Source organism: Mesoplodon bidens (genome assembly GCF_964165515.1).
Source record: "Mesoplodon bidens genome assembly, chromosome: 6".
NCBI classification, from domain to species: Eukaryota; Metazoa; Chordata; class Mammalia; order Artiodactyla; family Ziphiidae; genus Mesoplodon; species Mesoplodon bidens.
The window spans coordinates 24,555,065-24,578,917 of record NC_138162.1 but is presented as its reverse complement, the minus strand read 5'-3'; the positions used below and the strand labels follow the sequence as shown (position 1 = coordinate 24,578,917).

Below are 23,853 nucleotides of genomic sequence, written 5' to 3'. Positions count from 1 at the left end.
GCACCTAGAGGAGCAGAGCCTTTAACGCCGCCCAGCACTTTCCCAACTACATTTGTGTCTGGAAACATTACTTTGACTCCAAACTGGTCAATGGCAGAATGCATCCCAAAGATAAGGGGCTTCTGAGATGTGACTCATTTTTAACAGACTGGAATAAATTGCTTCCATGCAAAGCAGGGCCCAGCAGCTGGCAGGACTGAGTGGGGTTGGTAGCCGTCTGAAGCCTCAGTGTAAAAGGTGAGAATGTCTCCACACCCTGTAATCCCACAAACAGGGTCTCTACTTTTTAAGATTCCTAACATTGTTACACAAACCCTCCAGGGGCTTAAACTTGACACACAGACAGGTAAGTCGGGAGAGGTAGGTAATCTCCTCATGCCACCTCCCTACCTGCTAGAGAACATATCACCTTAATCCGCATGAGGCAGATCTCTTCTTGTTCCTGTTGGGAACCAGGAGGAAAGGAGTGAGAAATGGCCCCAGGCCTGGAGTCAAACCATTCTCATTTTGCAGAAGTGAGTTCTAGAATGTAGAAAGGAAGCTGTGTTCAGAAACAACTAGAACAATCCCTGCACAGTTAGGACTGTGAAGAGGGTCCCTTTGACCCTTGCTGAGGGAGTTGATTGAGACCGACTTCTGAGTCCCTGGAGGTAGGAGCGTCTTTAGCTATTTTTACCAGAAACAAGGCAGGGAGGATTTGACTCCCTAGACCCTTAGGGCAGCACTGCCAGGGCAGAGGGACATGATGCTCTCCCAGCTAGCCCCCAAATCTTCCTGACCTTCTTCCTCAGCTCTAATCTCCAAGTTCTCCCCAGCTTTTCAAAGCCTATGGTCTCCTGATTGGCCATCACATGCAAACCGTTGGAACAGCACAGAATTGACTCAACCAGCTCTGGGGAGGGACAGACTGCCTGCTGAGGGGACTCACACCCAGAACATCCTGGAGCAGGTGTGTGGAGCTGGGGGCAGGGCAAGCAGCCTGGCCTAGAAGGTGACAGAGGCTCCCAGCCCACTTCACTGCCTCTGGAGTCTACAGTTTCATTTGGGTTGGAAAGGCTGGTGGTAGAGACCACAGAGCCCTGGAGTGAGAAGAAATCTTTGTGACAGCTCATTTGAGAGAGAGGAGTATGGAGGCTGAGAGTGAGGGCCCTGCCTCGGGCCATCCAGCATGTGGGTGGTGCAAGAGTTGCTAATAGCAATAGCAGTAATTAGGTGCTTACTGTATGCTAAGCACAGAGCAAAACGCTTTACATCCATTAACTCATTTAATCATCCCAACAACTCTGTGAGGGAGGTACTGTTGTTTCTCCTGTTTTCCAGAGCAAACTGAGGCTCAGAGTGGTGAAGTAATTTGCCAAAGCCATGGGGCTAGAAAAATGTGGAAGCAGGACTTGAATCCAAGCTTCTCTGCCCTTGAAGCCTGTGCTGTGGACTCTCATGAGATATCACGTAGGGCAACACTTTGGATAGAAATTAGAAAATTTCATTTCCCTCTGTTCCAGTGTTCATTTGTCACTCAGCACTAATTAAAGGAAGAATTTGGGAGGCCATGATGGCATGGGGAGTCAGGAGGTCTTGGGTCCCAACTTTCTGCCTGACTTGCTGTGTGCCTTGGGACATTATCTTCCTTCCTCTCTCTGACCCTCAGTTTCCTCATCTTGGGGGCAATGTCATAAAAGCACATTCTGTGCTACAAACAGGGGCAATCATGTGTTGTGGACAAACCTCTGTCCAGCCCTCAGTGGCAAAGGGGGAAAAGGCCACCAGAGGAGATTCTGGACAGTGACACAAGGCCTGGCCCACCGAGAGTCTAGGCTGCTTCTAGCCCACCAGCCAGGCCAACACAAAACCTCAGCTTTTGTTTGACTTGGCTTCTTGTACCTTGTTTAGTCTGCAGAGCAAGCTGCTTATCCTACTGTCTTTGTCACAGGCCATTAGTACGGACATAATCCCCGGGGGCTTACTGCTTTCTCTAGGAATTCAAGGAGGGCCACAGAGGGAGCCCAGCTCCTAAGATCCATCCCCTACTCCCCAGCCCCCATCAGAGCAGCCTCAGCTGAGAACCTGTGGCATTGTGTGCTCCTGGCCTGTGATTCTGGCTGTGTGACCTTGGACCAGTCTCTCTCCCTCTCTGGGCCTCCATCTACCCATCTGTGCACAGAGAGAACTGGCTCAGATGCCGTCAAAGGGACTTCAACTCCCTGAGGTTCAGAAATACATTCCTATGTGGTTTCTCCCCCTTGAGGCCTCCCTCATCCCTCTACTGAGCTCTCCCCCATTTCTGAAGCAATCTGTAGCATCTTCACTGATCCCATCCCTGCCCTGAGCGTGGTGCCAATCCCTCTCTCATTCAACCTCCTGCTTGTAAACTGGGGATAATAATACCTGACTATAGGGCTTCCCTGGTGGCGCAGTGGTTGAGAGTCCACCTACCGATGCAGGGGACACGGGTTCGTGCCCCGGTCTGGGAAGATGCCACGTGCTGCGGAGCGGCTGGGCCCGTGAGCCATGGCCGCTGAGCCTGCGCTCTGCAACGGAAGAGGCCACAACAGTGAGAGGCCCGCGTACCGAAAAAAAAAAAAAATAATACCTGATTACAAAATCTACAAACAATAAATGCTGGTGAGGGTGTGGAGAAAAGGGAACCCTCTTGCACTGTTGGTGGGAATGATAGTGGCTGATAGAGCCACTATGGAGAACAGTATGGAGGTTCCTTAAAAAACTAAAAACAGAACTACCATATGACCCAGCAATCCCACTACTGGGCATATACCCTGAGAAAACCATAATTCAAAAAGAGTCATGTACCACAATGTTCATTGCAGCTCTATTTACAATAGCCAGGACATGGAAGCAACCTAAGTGTCCACTGACAGATGAATGGATAAAGAAGATGTGGCACATATATACGATGGAATATTACTCAGCCATAAAAAGGAACGAAATTGAGTTATTTTGTAGTGAGGTGGATAGACCTAGAGTGTGTCATACAGAGTAAAGTAAGTCAGAAAGAGAAAACAAATACCGCACGCTAACACATATATATGGAATCTAAAAAAAAAAAAAAGGTTCTGAAGAACCTAGGGGCAGGACAGGAGGAATAAAGATGCAGACGTAGAGAATGGACTTGAGGACACAGCAAGGGGGAAGGGACGAAGTGAGAGAGTGGCATGGACATATATAGACTACCAAATGTAAAATCGATAGCTAGTGGGAAGCAGCCACATAGCACAGGGAGATCAGCTCGGTGCTTTGTGACCACCTAGAGGGGTGGGATAGGGAGGGTGGGAGGGAGGGAGATGCAAGAGGGAGGGGATATGGGGACATGTGTATATGTATAACTGATTCACTTTGTTATAAAGCGAAACTAACACACCATTGTAAAGCAATATACTCCAATAACGATGTTAAAAAAAACAACCTGGGCTTCCCTGATGGCGCAGTGGTTGAGAGTCCGCCTGCCGATGCAGAGAACGAGGGTTCGTGCCCCGGTCTGGGAAGATCCCACATGCCGCGGAGCGGCTGGGTCCGTGAGCCATGGCCGCTGAGCCTGCGCGTCCCGAGCCTGTGCTCCGCAACGGGAGAGGCCACAACAGTGAGAGGCCCACGTACCACAATAAAAAAAAAAAAAAAAAAAAAAAAAAAAACAACCTGATAACTCACCCTGCTGCTGTGGGGATTAACTAATTAGTGGTTATTAAGGGATGGAGGAACACAGTGCACTGTTTCCGTTTAGGGCAGCTTTCCTCCTTCCTGCCACTGTCTGCACAATCTCAGAGAGTTAGTTGGAAAACCCCGAGAGTCTGACTTCTGGCACCCAGATGGAGTAACTGAGGCTGACCATGCATTTGTTTTTTAAGACCATGCATTTGTTTTTGCAGCGCAGAGGGGACCAGAACTCAGGTCTCTGGACGTTTGTTCAGTGCTCCTCCATCATGTACAGTGGTTGTGGTCCAGGTCTGTGGTGGTGGTCCCTCTACTGGGCTGGAAGATCAACCGAAAGGCTTCCACACCTTGGGCCTGGTTCACAGGGGTTCCACAGCTTGGTATCAAGGAACAAAATTTGGCTTCAGCCAGTTCTGGGTGCCAGTCCCGGCATCTTGGCTTACTAACTGAGTGACCTGGGGCGTGTCACCCCTGTTCACTGCTGAACTGTCAGTTTCATCAGTAAATGGGGATTATGACACCTTCCTCAAAGGTTGCTGTGAGTATTGGCCCAGAGCAGGAGTTTGGGAAATAGGTATTATTATTATTACATTGTTTTTGTCGACTACGTTGATGGCCTAAGCTCACCATGAGAGCTGCTCAGCGATGCTTCAGGAGCAGACCCTCACCAAGTGCTCCTGTGGGCTGCACCCTGCCTAGGGGCTTCCATGTACAGCACCTCCTTCATCCTGACCCCTGGGCAGCAAGGGTGGTGTTATTACCCCATTTGATAGAGCTGTACATGGAGGCTCAGAGAGGAAGACAACTTGTTCAAAGTTGTGTTTGCTTTACAAGTGAGGTGACCTCAATTTTAGTCTCTTTTCTTGCCATCTCTTAGTTCCCTTAGCCTTTATTTCCTGTGCATTCCCCTCTGTCTTTTCTGTAGAGAAGTATGGGCACTGCTTGGCTCACCACAGGAGCAGCTCAGGCCCCTCACACCTCCTCACACTGCAGCCCCATTAGCACATTTGAACTCATCTCAGATACCAGCCATTTTCTGGGAGCCACGAGGGGTTACAAAAGTCCACTGGGTCTGACCAGGCTCAGTTTGGGACAATAATACTGTAAATACATTTGCCTTGGCCCTGGGTATGGTCTCTCTGTAATAATATTGATGATAATATTGGTATCATCTCCCACTGCTGAGAACCTGCTAGGTGCCATGCACAGTGCTAAGAATTCATTGTTTCTTCTTTGCAATCCTTGGGCTCCGTGCCTTGTACAACTAGCTCCCTTTTACACATGAAGAAATGGAGGTTCAGAGAGGTGAAGTGGCCTTGCTCAAGGTCACACGGCTGGTAAGCAGCTATGATTTAAACCCAGATCTTTTGCCCCTACAGCCTGTGCACATAACCTCTGTACTCCTCCACCCTCCTTGGGGCCTGGGGCCCTGGGACTGACCCAGACTCAAACCTGGGTCATCCCAGGTCCCATCCATCCTTTAGGTTCCTGCAATTGTCCTCTCACCTGGGGTGACAGACATGTATACAGGCAGTCACTTCATCTGTGAAATGGGAATAATAATGACCACCTTGCAGGGTTTTGGAGATGAAATATAGGCAGAGCACTTTTCAAGTTGCCTTGCATGGTGAACACATAATAAATGGCCGTAGTTATTATTATTGACACGACCTTGGCTTCCCATGGGGTCCATGGAATAAGGGGGTTCATGTGCTAATGGGGAAGGGAAGCCAGAAGAGGTCATGTGCTAATAGAACAGCGCATCCTTTCTCTGATGATTTGTTTCGTCTGCAGTCAGGACAAAAGCAAAGTAGGGGGCATGGTCATTGTCTCTGAGGGGCTGCCCTGGGTAGAGAGAGAGCAGATACAGTCTTGGGAGACCCAGAGGGCAAAGCCAGCGGGGAGGAGTTGCAGGATTGAGGCTGGGTTTTAAATGGCCAAAGAAGGAAGGGGCTTCCTTGAGCGGTGTTGAGCTCTCCCAAACTGGAGGTGTGTGAGCAGAGGCTGCAAGCTAACTGGCAGTGGTGTTGCAGAAGGCATTTTAGTGGCTGTATCACATGATTTCTGAGGTCTCAGGACAGAAAAGTTACAAGGTTGATTTTGTTTTGTTTTGTTTTGTTTTTTGCGGTATGCGGGCCTCTCACTGTTGTGGCCTCTCCCATTGTGGAGCACAGGCTCCGGACGTGCAGGCTCAGCAGCCATGGCTCACGGGCCCAGCCGCTCCGCGGCATGTGGGATCTTCCCAGACCGGGGCACGAACCCGTGTCCCCTGCATCGGCAGGCAGACTCTCAACCACTGCGCCACCAGGGAAGCCCACAAGGTTGATTTTGAGTTAGCATAAGCAGGCGTTTTCTAGCAGAGCTATCTAAACGCAGCTTCAGGAAATGATAGTGAGGCTCACATCTTAGGGAGCACTGAAGCAGAAGCTGGATAAACGCTTGAGAGGAATGTTGTTGAATGGATAAGTGCAACAGACAACAGGCTGGATTAGACGACTCCTTAGTGAGAGATGATATGACACTGGTGGAAAAGAAGGGGCCAGAGTCTACTCTGAGGTCTGATCCAGACACCAGCATTCGCCAGCTGGGTGACCTTGGGCAAGAGTCTTAACCTCTCGGAGCTTTGGCTTCCTTGCTTGTAAAATGAAAAGTATAATCTCTATCCTGCTTACCTTCCAGGACTGTAGTGAAGGGTCGAGATACACAGACTATAAGAAGGCTCTGAGGACTCTGAAACCACTGTGAATTATTCTTCCGGCCCTGTGGGGAGACAGGAAGATGGGGTGGAGGAAGATAGGTGGAGAGGAAGGAGAGAGGGGAGAAAGGAGGGGGTACCTGGCTGTGTGCTGAGGGCTGGATTGGAGGAGAAAGGAGCCTGTAGCAGATGATCTGCTCCCTTTAGAGCTGCAGCAATAGTTTGAATCTCTTAGAACAGTGCTGTCCACTAGAACTTTCTGTATGTATGGAAATGTTCTATATTTGCACTGTCCAATCAATAGCCACTAGCTACAAGTGGCTATTGAGCCCTTGAAAAGCAGCTAGTATAACTGAGGAACTAAATTTTAAATTTTACTTGGCTGCCATATTGGACAACTCAGCTCTAAAGAAGGCAACAGAACCTCCTTCCTTCCCATCGTCCCTATTCTTGCATCCTGCATAGGTGTTGTGACCCCACACTGACTGGGCACTGCAGAGGTCACCAAGATGAACAAGACAGGGGCCTGCCCCAGAAGAGCTCACAGCTTATTCTGGGAGATGGACAGATTGGCATGTAGATAGAAATTACAATCCAAGGTGAGGCATACAGACTACAGCTGTGTGGGAGTCAAAGGAGGGAGCCCCTCACTCAGGTGGGGCTTTACAGACTGTATGTGAAGGATAAGGTGGGGCATCCTGGGCAGGAAGAAGCCTTCCTGTTGAGGGAACGGCATAGGCAAAGGCTCGAAAGCAATAAAGAGCACAGAAGGTTTGGAGAGTGAGGGTTGGTGCGTGGATGGAGGAGGGCCAGCGGCAGAAATCAAATCCCAGATTCCCTGTTCCAGTCCCCCAAGGAGTGCCCATTGAGCTGCTGAGTAGAGGCCATCAGGGGCAGGCCTGTTGAGGGGCCTGTCTGTCCAAACTGCCTGGCTCCATTCAGGACAAGTTAAGGTGGTGGCTTTGGAGGGGGTCTCCTTCCTCTGCCCCTTACTCACGGAGTCTTGTCTCCTTGCCTGGCCTTCATGGAAGAGCTCAGGGTCCTGCCATCCACCTTTGGCAGAATCCCCGAGGGTCCGTCTCTGAGAGCACACCCTTCTTGTCCTCAGTCTTCCCACCAAAAACTTGCCCATGACTCAGACTTTGGCATTACTGGGCTGGCCTGTTTCCTCATCTCACAGGTCCTGGTCTGACAGCTTGACTGGCTTCCTAACTGGCACTCTTGCCTCCAGCCCCACCTCACTCCAGTCCAACTTCTTGCAGAAACTAGTAGGAGAAAATGTCCTGCCTAAGGATTGGCTGTGGCCCAGGTTCAAGGAAAGCTTCAGTGAGGGTAGCCATTGGATGTAGCGCAGCACACATTAGTGGCTGCCTGCCCGGTGCCCTGCCTCCTCTTTTTTTTTTATTTTTTTTTTTGATTTTTATTGGAGGATAGTTGATTTACAATGTTGTGTTAGTTTCTGCTGTACAGTAAAGTGAATCAGTTATACATATACGTATATCCACTCTTTTTTAGATTCTTTTCCCATATAGGTCACTACAGAGTATTGAGTAGACGTCCCTGTGCTCTACAGTAGGTCCTTATTAGTTACCTATTTTTCCTCTGGCTCCCTCTTTTTTTTTTTGCGGTACGCGGGCCTCTCACTGTTGTGGCCTCTCCCGTTGCGGAGCACAGGCTCCGGACACGCAGGCTCAGCGGCCATGGCTCACGGGCCCAGCCACTCCGTGGCATGTGGGATCTTCCCAGACCGGGGCATGAACCCGTGTCCCCTGCATCGGCAGGCGGACTCTCAACCACTGTGCCACCAGGGAAGCCCCTCTCTCGCTCCCTCTTAACAGAAGCCCCATCGTACACACACAGCAGCAGCCACCTGCCTCTGGGGGACTCTGACCTACCCCTAACTTCAGAGATGAATCCAGTTGGTCTCAGGAAAATTCTATTTCACTTGCTGTTGTCCCTGTCCCAACTTGTTGGTTGAGGAAAGGCATGAGATCCAGGTTTGGCCAATGAAGCGCAGGAGATACCTGCTGGAGAAAGTTTCCTTGTCTCACCCCTGAGAAAGAGATGTAGTAAAAGCTGGTCCCTCTACTTCCTTGTGTTGATGTCATGTGGATGTGATATCTGAAATCAGATATGGTCATCTCATTTCTAAGCAGAATGGGAAGTTTGAAAGAACCTGAAGACATCGTTGAACCCTTGAATGAACCCTCCCTGAAGGCCATCCTATCTCTACACTTTTTGTTTTGTGAGATAACATTTCTGTTGTTTGCAGCTAAAAGCTTCTTAACAATACAGAGAGGTGAGGTACATTGGTCAGAACTCTTTCAGTGTCAGTGATAGGAACTCAGTTCCAACTGGTTTAAGCAAAATAGGGGGACATGATACTGCTTTGTGTAATAATATAAGCTGCATCTCCGTGTGGGCAGAGAAATCCACGTAGATTATGTGGATTTAGAAAAATGGTTTTCTTCTAGTAGTCTAGAGCCTATATTGGTTTTGAGAATTATGGTTTAGCTTTGGGAAATGATGTGTGTGTGTGTGCATGCGTGTGTGTGTTCTCCAAGCATTACCATTTGGAAGACTATGGGAAGAATGAGTAGGAATTTTTATCTCATACTGGTGGAAACACATGGATGAGGACCATCCTTTGAGGGCCCGAGCCCACCCCATCTTCTGCTGGGGCCCTGCATGGTTATTCTAGATTCAGACTTTGGGAGAGATACTGCCAGATGGTTACTGTGTACTGTGAATCTCCTTGACCTTAGGTTAGTGCCATCCATGTGATCAGGGTTGAGCTTTTCCTAATTGGCAGAGGTGTCCCTGGTGAAGGACTGACAAAGGGGTTCCTTTCTCAGAGAAGGGAAAAGGAAGTGGTCTTCAAGGCAAGAAACAAGAGACCTCCTGTGGAGGGTTGATATTTCTTTATCTTGGACTCTTGGAAGAGTTCTATTTGGAGTCCAGTTTTACGGATGCAATTCCATTGTTCTTCCTGACCTTCAGTAGAGGCTGGTAGACATATAGCCTTGCGAGTGAGTTGTGGGGTATTGAGGATGGGCTGGGGGTGGCTGGGTGGCTTTTTAGCAGTTCCCATATGGTGAAGCCTTGCAGTGGTAGTTATGTCATATGGCAGGTGACCAGAGCAAAGCAAATGGAAGCCCAAAACAAGGAGCTGAAAGTGGTGGGCAACTGAGACCCTTTGAGATCCATTCCTTGCCCCAATAGATCTCCAAATATTTCCCCTTTAGGCCTCAGTGTCAGGGTTAAGGGGGGGCTTGAGGGTAGACACAAGATCTAAGAAGACACACCTCCCCACCCATAGCGCCTCTGCCTTCTTGGGTCCTTCCAAAGCCAAGGAAGTGGGGCCCCACTTTCCCCTTGGGGTCTGAGCTGGGACCCAAAGTGCCCACAAACTGGGATATCTGTCCTCCGCAAGGAGAAGTGATGCCTGTTACTTCCTCCCTTTTGCTGAGAGGCTTAGGGACCTAGTGTAGTTGTTGAGAAACAAAGCTGGTTAAGTGATGAGCATTATATTTTGATCCACAAGTCTGTCTGTTTCCAAAATTCCCTTGTAGATACCATCAAGCAAAATCTGGCAGGTTTTTTTTTGTTTCCTCCAAAAGCTGTTAAAATTGCTTGGTTAGATATGATACAAGAAACCGTTTTCTTTCATGTTGTTTTGGGTTCCTCTCTAACCCTCTGTACTGAGGCCACCAGTTTGGAAGCTTTCTGGCTGCAAGAGGAGGGGGCTGCTCCTTGATCCTCCTTAGCCTGGCATTCAAGGCTCTTTTTCATGAACTGGCCTTCTCAGACTTAGCTCTAGCTTCTCCCCAGCACGTACTCTCTCTTTTTTTTTTTAAAAGAAAGTAAAGATGTCTCTATTTTTATCAATAAATCCAGAGACCCATAATTACCCTCCCTGCTTTGCATTCTTTTCATTCTGCCTAAAATACCTTTTTTTCTTTAACTACCTTTTTTTTTTTTTTTTTTTTTTTTTTTTTTTTTTTTTTTTCTTTTTGTGGTATGCGGGCCTCTCACTGTTGTGGCCTCTCCCGTTGCGGAGCACAGGCTCCGGACGCACAGGCTCAGCGGCCATGGCTCATGGGCCCAGCCGCTCCGCGGCATATGGGATCCTCCCAGACCGGGGCACGAACCCGTATCCCCTGCATCGGCAGGCGGACTTTCAACCACTGCGCCACCAGGGAGGCCCTTTAACTACCTTTTACTCCCTTCTCCATCCCAGTCTTCCCTTTACCTGTCCAAAGTCTACCTAGCTTTTAAAGCCCAGGGGAAATTCCGCCTGTACTAAAAGCTCTGCCAGTGCAGGGATTGAAGTCATCAGAGAGACCTATGTTCAAATCTCAGCTCCACCACTATTAACCATGTGGCTACAGACAAGTAGCTTTCTCTCCCCGAACTTCATTTTCCTTGTCTGAAAAGTGAAGATAATTACCCCCACAATCTAATATCCACCCAGCAGCCAAAGGGATCCCATGAAAATATAAGTCAAATAATGTCACCTCTCGGCTCAGAATTCTCCAGTGGCTCCCCATTCACCCAAAGTAAAAGCCAAGTCCTTGCAATGGCCCTCTATGCTCTGACTCCCATCTCTGAATCAACCATTCCTGCTCTCCCACCCCAGATTCCTCACAGAGGCTCCAACAGGCCTGGCATTTTCCTGCCTCAGGAGCTTTGCATCTGCTGTTCCTTCTGCCTGAAACACTCCTCCCTATGGATGCCCCCAACCCTTCCTTCACCTCCTTCATGTGTTTGCCCAGATGTCACTTTCGGGGTAAAGCTTTCTCTGATCAGCCTATTTAAAGTTATAACCACTCCCCTTCTTGATTTCTCTCCTGATTCCCCTTCCTTGCTTTATTCTTCCCATACACATCACCTTCTAATACAGTGCATGATTGTCTTATTTGTTGTGTTTATTTTCTGTCTCCTTCTACTAGAAGGTAATCTTAAAGAGGACAGAGAGTTTCTGTCTGTTTAGTTTTCTGATGTGTCCTCCAGTGCCCAGAACAGTGCCCTCAGGGTAGGGGCACTCAATAAATATTTGTAGAATGAATGAACGAATGAAAGAGTGAATGATTTCTGATGGCCTTTGAGCCCCAAGAGCCACTGAGAGCTGTCCCTGGTGCTGCCCTGGCCTGGCCTCTCCCTGCCCTTCCTGCAGTTCCGTGCTGACCTTAGCTTGTTTGGTCACTCTCAGCTCCTCTGGCCCCATCTCTACTCATCCTCAGCTGCTGGTCCAGCCAGTCAGATGGCAGAAGAGGAAAACACCAGACATAAAATGAGGGGTTTTTGGCCCTATGAACTCAGCTCCCAAGGGCCCTCAGGATCAAGTCCAAACTCCTTGGCATGTGCTCCGGGGCTCCTGCCCCCCTCTTCAGCCCATCTTGTACCGCTTTCTCCTGCTGCCTGTGCTCCTGGTCTCTTTGTGTTCCTTGAACTATGTGTTCTGTTATGTTTCTTGACCATCTGTGGCTCAGGATTCCATGCTGTTCCCACTCCCTGTGACTTCTTGTCTGCCCAACTCTCAGTCAGCCTTCGGATTTTATCTCAAAGATCACTTTCTCCTGAAGGCCTTGCTTGATTCCCAGATAAGGTTTACACTCTCATGGGCGTCTGATCCCCCCTCTTTGGCAACAGTTATTATGCTTGTAATTATTCTTCACTGCTTTCCTCCCCACTAGACCGTGAGGTTGTTAGGGAAGGCTCCAGGTCTGTTTTGCTCCACCCATATCTTCGGAACTTAGCACAATGCCTGGCACATAGAAAGGGTTCAGTAAGCCATTGCTGAATGAAAGACTGAAGAGGAAGAAGGAAGCCACAGGGGGCAGTCCAGAAAGAGCATAGGCTCTGGAATCCAAATGACCTGGGTTCCAATCCCAGCTCTGTCACTTACAGTCTGTGTGACCATGGGTAACTCACCACCCCTCTCTGAGCCTCCATTTCCCATCTCTAAAATATAGATAATAATGACAATGTCACTAGGGTTGTGGGAATAATTACATGTGATGCTGAACAGATACTTGGTACTTAGAAGGTGCTGAATAAGTGGCATTTACGTTAATGATGAAACTATGAAATGCTAGTAATCATCTTCATCTTCTGTCTGCAAAGTACTTCCAAGCCAATTGTTTCATTTCACTTTAAAATAGCTCTTGCAAGAAGGAAACCAAGATTAAGGGGTTAAGCAACTTGTTTAAGGTCACCCAGCATCATAGGGCTAGGTGGAGATTGGACCAGGCAGCATGACTCTGGAGTCCCTCTTCTAGGACCCTGCCAGTCTCTGCTTTGTATTTTGGCTACTTGGGTACAAATCTAAGATATAAAGAGCAAACATCATGCCCAGTTCACTGCAGAATCCCTAGTCTCTGTGCAGAGTCTGACAGAGAGCAGGTAGTTGGTGAATGCTTGTTGAATAAGTAAATACATGAGTTTATCCATGACTCTCTGCTCACCCAGATTCTTCTGGCTGCTTAGTTCAGAGCAGGACCCTCTCATTACCTCCCACTAGCTTCTTTGGCAAGGACAAAGGAAGTGTGCCCTCAGAGGAAGTATCTATGGGTGTCATTGGAGCATGTCCCTGGCCTCACTGAGAGACAATTCAAGTGTCCCTGGAGCCCTGGCCACCTCTTTCCCAGCAGCTGCTTGAATATCCACTCACCTATGACAACTGGGTCAGGAGCAGTGCTGGAGAGGGCATTGAGTGCAGCCAAGTGCCCTGGGGTCCCCATGCTTGGCTCTACCCAGGAGCTCTGAGGTTGAATGCCATCTCTGAGCCTCTTGGGCAGCAGCTGGGCAGCCAGGCCAGCCTCCGGGGAGACATCCCAGCCTTGGGTCCTTTGGGCTGGTAGAACACTGGGCCTGGAGACTAGTCTCCGATCCCTCTCAGGGGAAACTTGATTCATTGGGGGCCTGAGGAGCTCATTTCGTTACTCCCTGCCTAATATCTATTTCCTGTTGAATCTAAGGCACATAGAAGAGTGAGAAGAACTCAAAGGAAAGAGTTGGAGAACCCAAATTTTGTCCCAACTTGGTTTCCACTGTGGTGTGCCCTGGGCAAGGTGCTTCCCCTCACTGGAACTTAGCTTCTGAGGTTGAGAGAAGCATTACCTGGAGGCAACCTCAAGGATACCCTTCCTTTCCAATAACAGATAAAAAGGCAGCCCATGAGAATATAATGACCACTGGATTCTGAATCAGGAGACTTGCCTAACCTCACTCAGACTTGGTTTTCCCATCCATGAAGTGGGGATAATACATACTTTCTGGATCACCTCATAGGTTGTTGGGGACTCTAGAGATTTCATAAATGTCAGTTTATGCTTACTAAGAGTAGGAGGGAGGTGATGATGATCCAAGCCTCAGCCATCTAAATTTAACGTATCCATCTACATTAAATCAATTCTCAAGCACTTACCACATTCAAAGCACTGCATTGAATGCTGAGACGTACAGATATATGCCCAAGGATTTAGAACTTCATGTTTCTGGGCATTTTGCTTTCTAAAAATCTAAAATATATTGATTTTTAGACGTTATTGCTTTTTTTTTTTTTTGGTTTGTTTTTTTTTGCGGTATGCGGGCCTCTCACTGTTGTGGCCTCTCCCGTTGCAGAGCACAGGCTCCGGACGCGCAGGCTCAGCGGCCATGGCTCACGGGCCCAGCCGCTCCGCGGCATGTGGGATCTTCCCGGACCAGGGCACGAACCCGTGTCCCCTGCATCGGCAGGCGGACGCTCAACCACTGCGCCACCAGGGAAGCCCTAGACGTTATTGCTATAATCATCCAGAATAAGTTTCCAGAAGGCTGAGAGAAATCAAAGAACCTGTTGAGAGGATGTGAAACAAGGCAGAGGGCTAGAATTAGCCATCACTGAGGGCCACTGTGTGCTGGATACTTCAAACTTCAAGATAGCTCAAGACAGGTGGCAGGGCTTTCCTGGTGGCGCAGTGGTTGAGAGTCCGCCTGCCGATGCAGGGGACACGGGTTCGTGCCCCGGTCCGGGAAGATCCCACATGCCGCGGAGCGGCTGGGCCCGTGAGCCATGGCCGCTGAGCCTGCGGGTCCAGAGCCTGTGCTCCGCAACAAGAGAGGCCACAACAGGGAGAGGCCACAACAGGGAGAGGCCTGCGTACGGCAAAAAAAAAAAAAAAAAAAAAAAGACAGGTGGCAGTTGCTCAGTCTACAGATGAGGAAACCGAGGCTCAGAGAAGGAAGCATGATGGTCCAGACCCTGATACTTTGGTGGATAAATTTACTCTTTCATCCTTCCCTTCCTTTATTCCACAAATACTTGTTGTGCTGACATCTGGGTGGAGGGATCTGATTTTTTTTTCTGAGCCTCATTTTTTGCCTTTTCCTCACTGGGCCTCTCAAGCTGACAGGTTTGTTCCCTTCTCACAAGGAGACGCATCAGAGGAGATCACCCTGCGTGCAAGCTCCGTGAGCCTGGTCAGCATCAGGAAGTGAGCGAGTGGGGCTGTTTGCTGGAGCCCAACGAGGAAAGAGGGTGGCCGAGGGCAGACTTTAACCCCACCCTCAATCTCACTTTACATTTCTCAAGATCCTAACTAACATAATCAGGGGTCTTGTAAGGCCGAGTGAGGCTTCTGTTTAGAAGTGGGAAGAATTTTGTGGTGAGGAAAACTCTGGGTGTTGGTGTGGCAGAGTCCTCTTCCATGGAGGGGAAGAGTGTGTAATGGGAAGTGCACTAGACTTGGAGCCTGGACACCTGAGTATAGTCTCAGTTCAAAAACTTGTTGACTGTGTGACCTTGGGCAAGTCACGTTGTCTCTCAGAACCTCATTTGTCTCATCTGTAGAGGCACTGATGTGCAGTGGTTACATAATTCCACATATGAAGAGTTGGATTATTTGCATAGAGAAAGGACTCCATAAATGTTAGCTGTTATCTGTAAGTGGGATAAGAGTTCCATATGGCCACTGTCACATGAGAAAAGATTTGATATCGAAGCTGCCTATAAAGGGTCCAGTCCCCTTGCTTATGAATGGCAAGAGATAATTACAGTTTATACCACCCAAGCCTCAACTCTACTTTGGGATCAAAAGATTAAGGTGATCTTTGGAGATTTATTGGCAGCAACTTTTGTGAGGTGAATCACCCATTCATTTCTATCCATGCTGTAAAGGCCTATAGAAATGATGTAGCCCCAGAGCGATAAATTCTAATGGTGATGATGATAATAATATTAATGAACACTAACTGAGCGCTTATCTATGCCAGGGACTATGCTAGGTATCATATACGCATTTTCTCATTTTGAAGTGGGCATTAACATGATTCCCATTTTCAGGCAAGGAAGCTGAGGCTCAGAGAACATAAGCAACTTGCTGTATCAGTCTCAACAGGAAATGGAATAAACTGGATGGTTCAAATAGAGAGACTTCAACGAAAGGGCTATTTACAGGGGACTAACAGGGTTAAGGGAATAAACAAGAGTGTTGAGAGACCTAGAGGCTAGCCACAGTGGGAAGGGACAAAGGGAGGACATGGAGTTAACTGTGCCCAGAAAGGGTTGGGACGGTAGGGGAGGGTTGCTCAGCAGGAACAATGGCTTGGAGAGCTGCAGCTACTGCTGGACAGTAGGAACCCAAGCAGTGAGGGGAGCACGATGGGAGTGGGTAGTGGACCCTGTCTCCTTTCAACCTCTGATCTCACACCAGTGCCTCCTACAGCCAAACCCACAGATGCAGTCTGTGCAGGGCCAGTGTCTTAGGACGCAGAACAGGACAAAAAAGGGTAGAAATAGGATTAAGGGATAGGAAATGGTGCAGATGGAAAACAATCAGCACATTTGCCTGAAGTCACTCTGCTAATAATATGTAAAATTCAGTCTAAATGCTTACCAGGAACTGGCAGGTCACATAAGGAAAGCAGGAGGTGACTGTAGTGGGCAGGTCACCCATGCCGTATCCAAAGAGGCCTGATACTATACAATTTTAGCCAATTTTTGCCATCTGGAAAGATAGACCCAATGTTACAGATCTTCCCATTTTTAAGAGAAGCTGAAAATATGGATTTCAGTATAATGCCTTCCATTCTTAACTATTGGCAAATAATTCCAGCTTAAAATTATACTGGAGAATGGATAAAGAAACTGTGGTACATCCATACAATGGAATATTATTCAGCAATAAAAAGACATGATTGATCAAGCCATGAAAAGACATGGGGGAACCTTAAATGCATATTGCTAGGTGAAAGAAGCCAGTCTGGAAAGGCTACATACTGTATGATTCCAAGCACATGACATTCTAGAAAAGACAAAATTGTAGAGACAGTGAAAAGATCAGTGGTTGCCAGGAGTTTAGGGGGAAGGGAAAAGTATGAATAGGTGAAACATAGGGGATTTTTAGGGCAGTGAAACTATTCTTATGCTGCTGTAATGGTGAATGTATGACATTATATCTGTCACAGTCCATAGAACTGTACAACACAAGGAGTGAACCCTAATATAAATGATGGGCTTTAATTAATAATAACGTATTATGTTGGTTTATCAGTTGCAACAAATGTACCGTATTGATGCAAGATGTTAACAATAAAGGAAACTGTTGGCAGGGTGGTGGAGGTAGGAAGAGGGGCATATGGGAGCTCTCAACTTTCCACTAATTTTCTGTAAACCTAAAACTGCTCTAAAAGTAAGGGCTATTAATTTTAAAAAAAATACTGAAAGTGCCCTGTGGGCCAAATACAACGCATGCCTGCTGGATCCAGCTACCAGTTTGGACTGCTGACCTAATCCAACACCCTCATTTTACAGATGGGAAAACTGAAGACCAGAGGAGGGAAGGGGCCCTGCCAGTCTGCAAAATAAAGTAAGAGCAAAGTTTCCCATCTCAGGATGCTGGGGTTTTTCCCAACAAAGAGGGAGAGGCCCCCCAGAAAGGTCTGCTGCTTGCAGAAGAAAAGGCAGCTGAGGACAAAGGCCAGTGAAGAACTTTGGCTCTGGTCAGGGCAGTTGGGCTGAAATGCTCCAGCAGCTAGTGAGAGCCTCCAAGAGCCTAGACACTTGTAGTGTCTGTGTTTATTTAGCCAGAGACCAGGCTCCCTTCCAGCTTAGCCTGGATCAGACTCACTGAGTTGGATGCAGAAAGGAGTGGACACTTGTAACCCTTGTATGTGCCTTAGAGCAGGATAAGACTCAGAGGACAGGAGCTACCATCTGCAGGGCCCAGCCCTGGAGCTCAGGGACTGTGATGTTATGATTACATCAAACATTTGAGGAGTACTAGGCGATTTTCCTGAGCCCCTTTGTATATTTTTTCTCCTCTAATTCTTCCCTCTCCATCAGGACTATGAAGAAGGTAGCCTATTATTCTGGTTTTATAGATGAGTAAACTGAGATGAAAGAGATGTTAAGTGTGTTCCTCACACTGACACAGCCAACGAGTGGCAGAGATGGGGTTTAAATCCAGACATTCTTTTAAATATTAAAAATTGTATTTGGCTAAAGACAAAAAGAACTGTTTATAAACACTGTACTCTAGTTGTTAAATGTATTCTTCATAGGAATAGAGGTTAGCATTCTGAAACTACATGTACACGAGGGTTAAACAAATAAGTAAATAAATTGTAGATAATGGGGGCCAGGTTTCTCCTGTCAGAGAAGGAAGTCACACGTGAGCATGGGGGAAAAACGACAATGAACTCTGTGGGGATACAGTAGGGTTAGAAGTGTCAGTATGAATTCATGTATATTTTAATATATATATACAGATAGATACAGAAACAAATATAGATATGTGTATATACATGGGTCAGCATACTTCTACATTTCCTTGCTCTGTCTGCTGAGAGGGCCTAGGAGCAGTGACACCCCAGTAGCAATGGGCACTCTCAGAGTCCAGACCTTGGTTCCTAAATGTCATTCTCCAGTGAAAGGAGCCAGGGCTCTTTGGAGAAATGGCCATTTATAGGACGAAGTCAGGGTAAATACAAGATGATTCTAATGCCTAAAGTAGTGCCAGAAAGTAAGGAAGTATTTAAAAAAAAAAAAGATGGAGCATGAAAAAAGGACATAAGAGTCAACCTGGGGCTTCCCTGGTGGTGCAGTGGTTAAGAATCCGCCTGTCAATGCAGGGGACACGGGTTCAAGCCCTGGTCTGGGAAGATCCCACATGCCACGGAGCAACTAAGTCCGTGTGCCACAGCTACTGAGCCTGCGCTCTAGAGCCCGTGAGCCACAACTACTGAGCCCATGTGCCACAACTACTGAAGCCTGCACGCCTAGAGCCCGTTCTCTGCAGCAAGAGAAGCCACCACAATGAGAAGCCCGCGCACCGCAACTAGAGAAAGACCGTGTGCAGCAACAAAGACCCAACGCAGCCAAAAATAAATAAATAAGCTATTGCCTTAAAAAAAAAAAAAAGTCAACCTGAAAGAAATTGCAGTGGGTAAAGTAAATATAATATTGGGTTATAACCCAAAGTATATTAAAAAGAGATCCATGAGTCCATATTGATATGAATAGATAGATAAATAAACAAGGAAGAAGTGCCAAATCTTCATTATAGAAGAATTCCAAATAATGAATATATTAATAGAAGGAATAAGGGAAATAGAAAATCACCATTAGAACACCACAGTAATAATTGCGAGATCCACTGAGTATGGTAAAATTGGTAGGCAAAACTCTAAGGTGAAACAGGATGTTTGTATTGCCTCAAGGGACCTCCTGCCAAGTGTGGTGGTTTTAACATATGTCCACAGATTTTTTGATATTCCTCTCCCAGGGGGTGGGAGAACTTGGTGTGTAGCATAGGCTGAGCTCAGTCTTTCTCATCTCTGAGTAGGATATGGAAAGGGAAAAATTGTAACATTATAGTCGAGAAACCTGGAAGACACCACCTTTACCAAGTGCTCAAGTTTAACATCACCAGTAATAACTTTATGTATATCATACCCCTGATATGATGCGGTGAGAAGAGAACTTCATCTCGGTGATATTCTTCCTAAAAGCTCATTAGCTCTGTTGTTTCCTGAGAAAACATCAGACACACCTGAGTTGATGACATTCTATCAAGTAAATGAGCAGTACTCTTCAAAAAATGTCAAGGTCATAAAAAAAAAAAAAAAAGAAACTGTCACAGATTGAGGAGAATAAGGAGACATGACAACTAAATGTGATATGTTACCCTGTATTGGATTTTGGAACAAAAAAGGGACATGAGTGGAAAAGTTGGTGAAATCTCAATGAAGTCTGTAGTTAACAGTTTTGTACCAATGATAATTTCTTAGTTTTGATACTTTTACAATAGTTATGTAAGATGTTAATATCAGGGAAAGTTGGGGCGAATGATGAATGGGAACTCTCTATTCTGTTTTTTGGAACTGTTATGTGAATCGAAAAGTTTTCCAAAATAAAAAGTTATAAAATAAAATAAATTACGTTGCTTGCACGAAGAAGTTAATAGCCACCACCAAGGAAATCTCCAAGCCAATGAGAACGTGGCACTGCTTTATAGGCCTAACTCATCCATTGTCAAAATTAAGCCTTCAGTTCTCAGATCTAGTTTATATTATTCCATGTTGATCTTTCTAACAGCCAGGAGAGTGAAGTCAGATATTTACTGCAATGCCCGTTGCACTGATGAGGAAACTGAGACACAGAAAATAGTTCCCACCTTCTCATTGAACAGATGAGGGGACTCTAGCCCAGGGAAAGGGAAGGATTTGCCCTGGCCACATAGCAGGTTAGGGGGCCAATCCAGGAGTAGAACTTCTGGCTCCACATTTTTAAAACTATCTTTGCTGCTGTTTCAGGGCAGACTACGCTTAAATTTGGACTATTTGGGAAGGCAAAGGAGAGTAATTCTCATCTTGCCCCCACCCCCTTCTCACCTTTGAGTTAAGCAATAAAGCTGAAAAGATCCTTCAACAAACAAATCCCTCTTCATTATAGAATCCACAGGCACATCAGCTCTTAGGAAACCTGCAAGGCAAGCTCCTTAGGAGGGAGGGCTGTTCGAACACGTCTGTCCAGGTGTCCTCTTTCCTGTTCAGTCTCAAGAAGACAGATGTCTGCTTCAGGAGCAGCTCAGTGGACATCTGGGTTCCCAAACCCCTGTGGTGGGACTGCCTGGGGGTGGTGGGAGCAGTAGGCTTCCAAGAGCAGGTTTCCAGGAATGCACATTGGCCAAGGCACAATCTACACTTTTCTATTCCAAAGTTGGATTCTTTCTCAATGTTGGAAAATGCTCCAAAGTGTCGGTCATTGATGGAAAAGGGCATTTGTGAAGTCTGACCCACTGGGTGATCAGATGAAGATCATCCCCAGGCCAGAGGATGAGTCCAGAGAAGATGAGCTTTTTTTCTTCAAATGCGAAGTGAAGCCTCATTGTCCCTTTTAAACTCTGAGAAAACTGGATTAGTAGGAAATGGTGTTGCTCCTGAAATTGGGGCCAGGAACTCTGGGCAATGTTTGGCTGCACCAAGGGGTGGTGTTGCCTTAGAGAAGAACAAAGTTTGTTTGCTTAAGTTGTAGAATGGCAGAGAAAAGACCCCACGTGGGCATCTTATTTGAGAGTTGGAGAATGGTTACTCCATTTGCGTAAACAAAATATTAAAGCTTTTTGTTCAAGAAGCCTATATCTCAGGGGAAAGGAATGCAATCATTCCAGTAATTAACAATTCCCCCAAGACGTGTGGTTTGCATCATACATGGTCTCCTCATTTTGATCCTTTTGGTTTCCGGAAAATGCAGTGTTTCTTCTCCAGGGCCACATGGAGGAGAGATGGGATTGACAAGAAGACTTTGCATACCTATGATGTCAGAGTCCAAAGTTTCAACTCTTGGCTGATCAGCTTTTAAGGTTAGAAAATACAGTATCGGCTCAGGGAAGGATTCTGGGTGTTGCTGTCACGCCACCCTAGGTTTTTTTTTTTGCGGTACGCGGGCCTCTCACTGTTGTGGCCTCTCCTGCTGACGGGCCCAGCCGCTCCGCGGCATGTGGGATCTTCCCGGACAGGGGCACGAACCCGCGTCCCCTGCATCGGCAGGCGGACTCTCAACCACTGCGCCACCGGGGAAGCCCTCCACCCTAGGTTTGAATCCTGGTCCTACTTGGTAGCTGTGTGACTGACCTTCAAAGAGTTGGCTAACCTCTGTGTCTTCAGTTTCTCCTCTTTAAATTGGGATAAAAGCTCTTATTTAACAGTATCGTTGGGAAAGCCCGCCAGAGGGTTTCACTGTGTAGTAGGTGCTCAGGAGACATTCTCGTTGAGTATGTCTTGACTATCTCTAATTTACTCTTAAACAGTCTTGTTGTCTAGGAATATGCGTTAATCAATGATTTTATTTCCCTCAGATAAATAAGAGGGAAATTTAAATTAATTTAAATAAGAGGGAAATCCTGCTCTTTTTTAAAACAACTGCCATATGGAGCTATGGAAAAGTTACTTTTAATGATAGCTTTCAAAACGTTCAGCAGACTAACCAGAACTTTCTACAGCTAATGACACCGTAGCTCTCTCTACCTCTCCTTTGTAGCAATTACCACCATTTAATTGGCTAATTAATTGTGAAATGAATTGTTTAATGATGCTCTGTCTTACCAGAATGTAAGGTTTGTGAAGGCAGGGTTAGTAGGGACAATATCTGTCATGTTTATTACCATATCCCTCAGATCACGTGCACGTGCATGTGTCTGTATGTGTGTATAATCCAATAAATATTTGCATGAACAAATGAATTAATGAATAACTAAACCTTGGAGCAAAACTAACCAACAAAAGGAAGATACTTCACATGATATTATGGAAGATGATAATGCATTAGCTTTTACTTAAGTTTTGGCTGAATTGTGTATGGCAATTTAGCCATAAACCATAAAAGATGACTATGGGCATATCACTAGAATTGATAGCTTCAAATCCCAATTCTGTCACTTCCTAACTGTGTGACTTTAGACAGGTAAGTCCTTTTATACCTCTGAGCCTCCATTGTTCCAGCTGCAGAATAGAAAATAACATTTATTTCTGGGCTTTCCTCTGAGGATTACAGGTAATGTTAAGTGATGCCTTAACGAAGCATCTGGCGCATTTTACATGTTTGATAGACAGGACCTTCGAGAGGCAGTGGTTAGGAACACAGCTTTTTGTGTTAGAGTGCCTGGGTTCAAATCTTGATTCTGTTATTCACTAGGTGTGTGACTTTGTGCAAGTTACTTAACTTTTTGCCACATTTTTTCTCATCTACAAAATGGGAATGATAATTATAATAATACCTACCTTTTATGGTCACTGTGATATTTAAATATAATTAATATAGGTAAAATGCTTAGAGTGGTGTTCTGTGTATGTGTGTGCATGTAGATGTGTGTGTATACACACACATATATATTAGGCATAATAGAAGTATTGCTGTTATTCTTTGGTAGCATATGTTTATCCTTTGAGGGTATACTCATTTTCAGAAGCGGCTAAAAGTTAATCTCAGCCATGTGAATGATCAAGCTGAGAAATAGAGTTTTGGGTAAAAATCAAGGGTTTTATTTATTCATTCACTTAATCAGTATTTCTTTAACCCTAAGTGCCAGGAGCCAGGAAGTCAGGCATGAATTGGACACTGTTTTGACTCTTGAGGGGCCTCTGGCCAGGCTGAGGAGACATACACACATATCAGCATTTGCAGGAAATGTCAGACAGATCCTTGGAGTAGGAGGCAGGAAGCTTAAATTCTAGTTCCAGCTGTGCTTTGAACTTGCTGTGTGGCCTTGGACAAGTGCCTTTCCCTCTCTGGGCCTTTGCGTTGGAGAAGTTAAATTTGGTGTGATCTGTGGAGGCGTCCTGCTTTGTGGTCTTCGGAACTTATGATTTTTATTCAATAAGATAGTGCTTCTTCCAGCAGCTTCCATCTCCTGAAGCCTGTGCGGCCTCTGCAGGAAGGTATGTGAATTCCACCCACTGAGAGCTTTCCAAACTGCCAGCCTCACCTGCCTGCCTTGAGTAAAGGCCTCTCTTGGTCCTGAGAAGGAGTCATAGACCTGCTCCTTCCCCTCGTTGGCCGCGACGAGGGAGAACACTGGCCACTGTCTGGGCCTCAGAACACATGTGTACGATAAGGAAGCTCTGCCCAGAGGTCTCCAGGGCGCCTTCCTCCACCCTGTGCTCTCAGATTGTTAGGACAATAAGAGCTGATATCTTCTAGTGCAACGTTTCACAAACTGAGTTCAGTGAAACATTATATTCTGTGGGATGTGTATAGGATTCAGTAAAACAAAAGGTGGTGAGGAGGGGCTTGTTCCAGCCTCAAATAAGTGTGGGAAATATTTAGTTAAATTTAGATATGAATCCTCAGGATGGTAATTACATCTGTAATTTCCTCAAGGAACAATGCAGGAGAAAGAGAGAGGTAGTCTCACAAAATAACTAAGAGCACAGGCTGGATTTTGAATCCTGGTTCTCCTACTTTCCAGCTGTGTGACCATGGGGAAGTTTACTAGCCTCTCTGAGCTGCA

The 23,853-nt window shown here is 46.5% G+C and overlaps 1 long non-coding RNA gene across 1 annotated transcript in view; it reads left to right on the top strand.

The window, feature by feature from the left end:
* Positions 1–23,853, top strand: part of LOC308618758 — a 77,018-nt gene that overhangs the window by 25,065 nt on the left and 28,100 nt on the right. The window contains exon 3 of the long non-coding RNA XR_014016080.1: positions 17,157–17,211. This is a non-coding gene — a long non-coding RNA (uncharacterized lncRNA). The remainder of the gene's footprint in view (positions 1–17,156; positions 17,212–23,853) is intronic.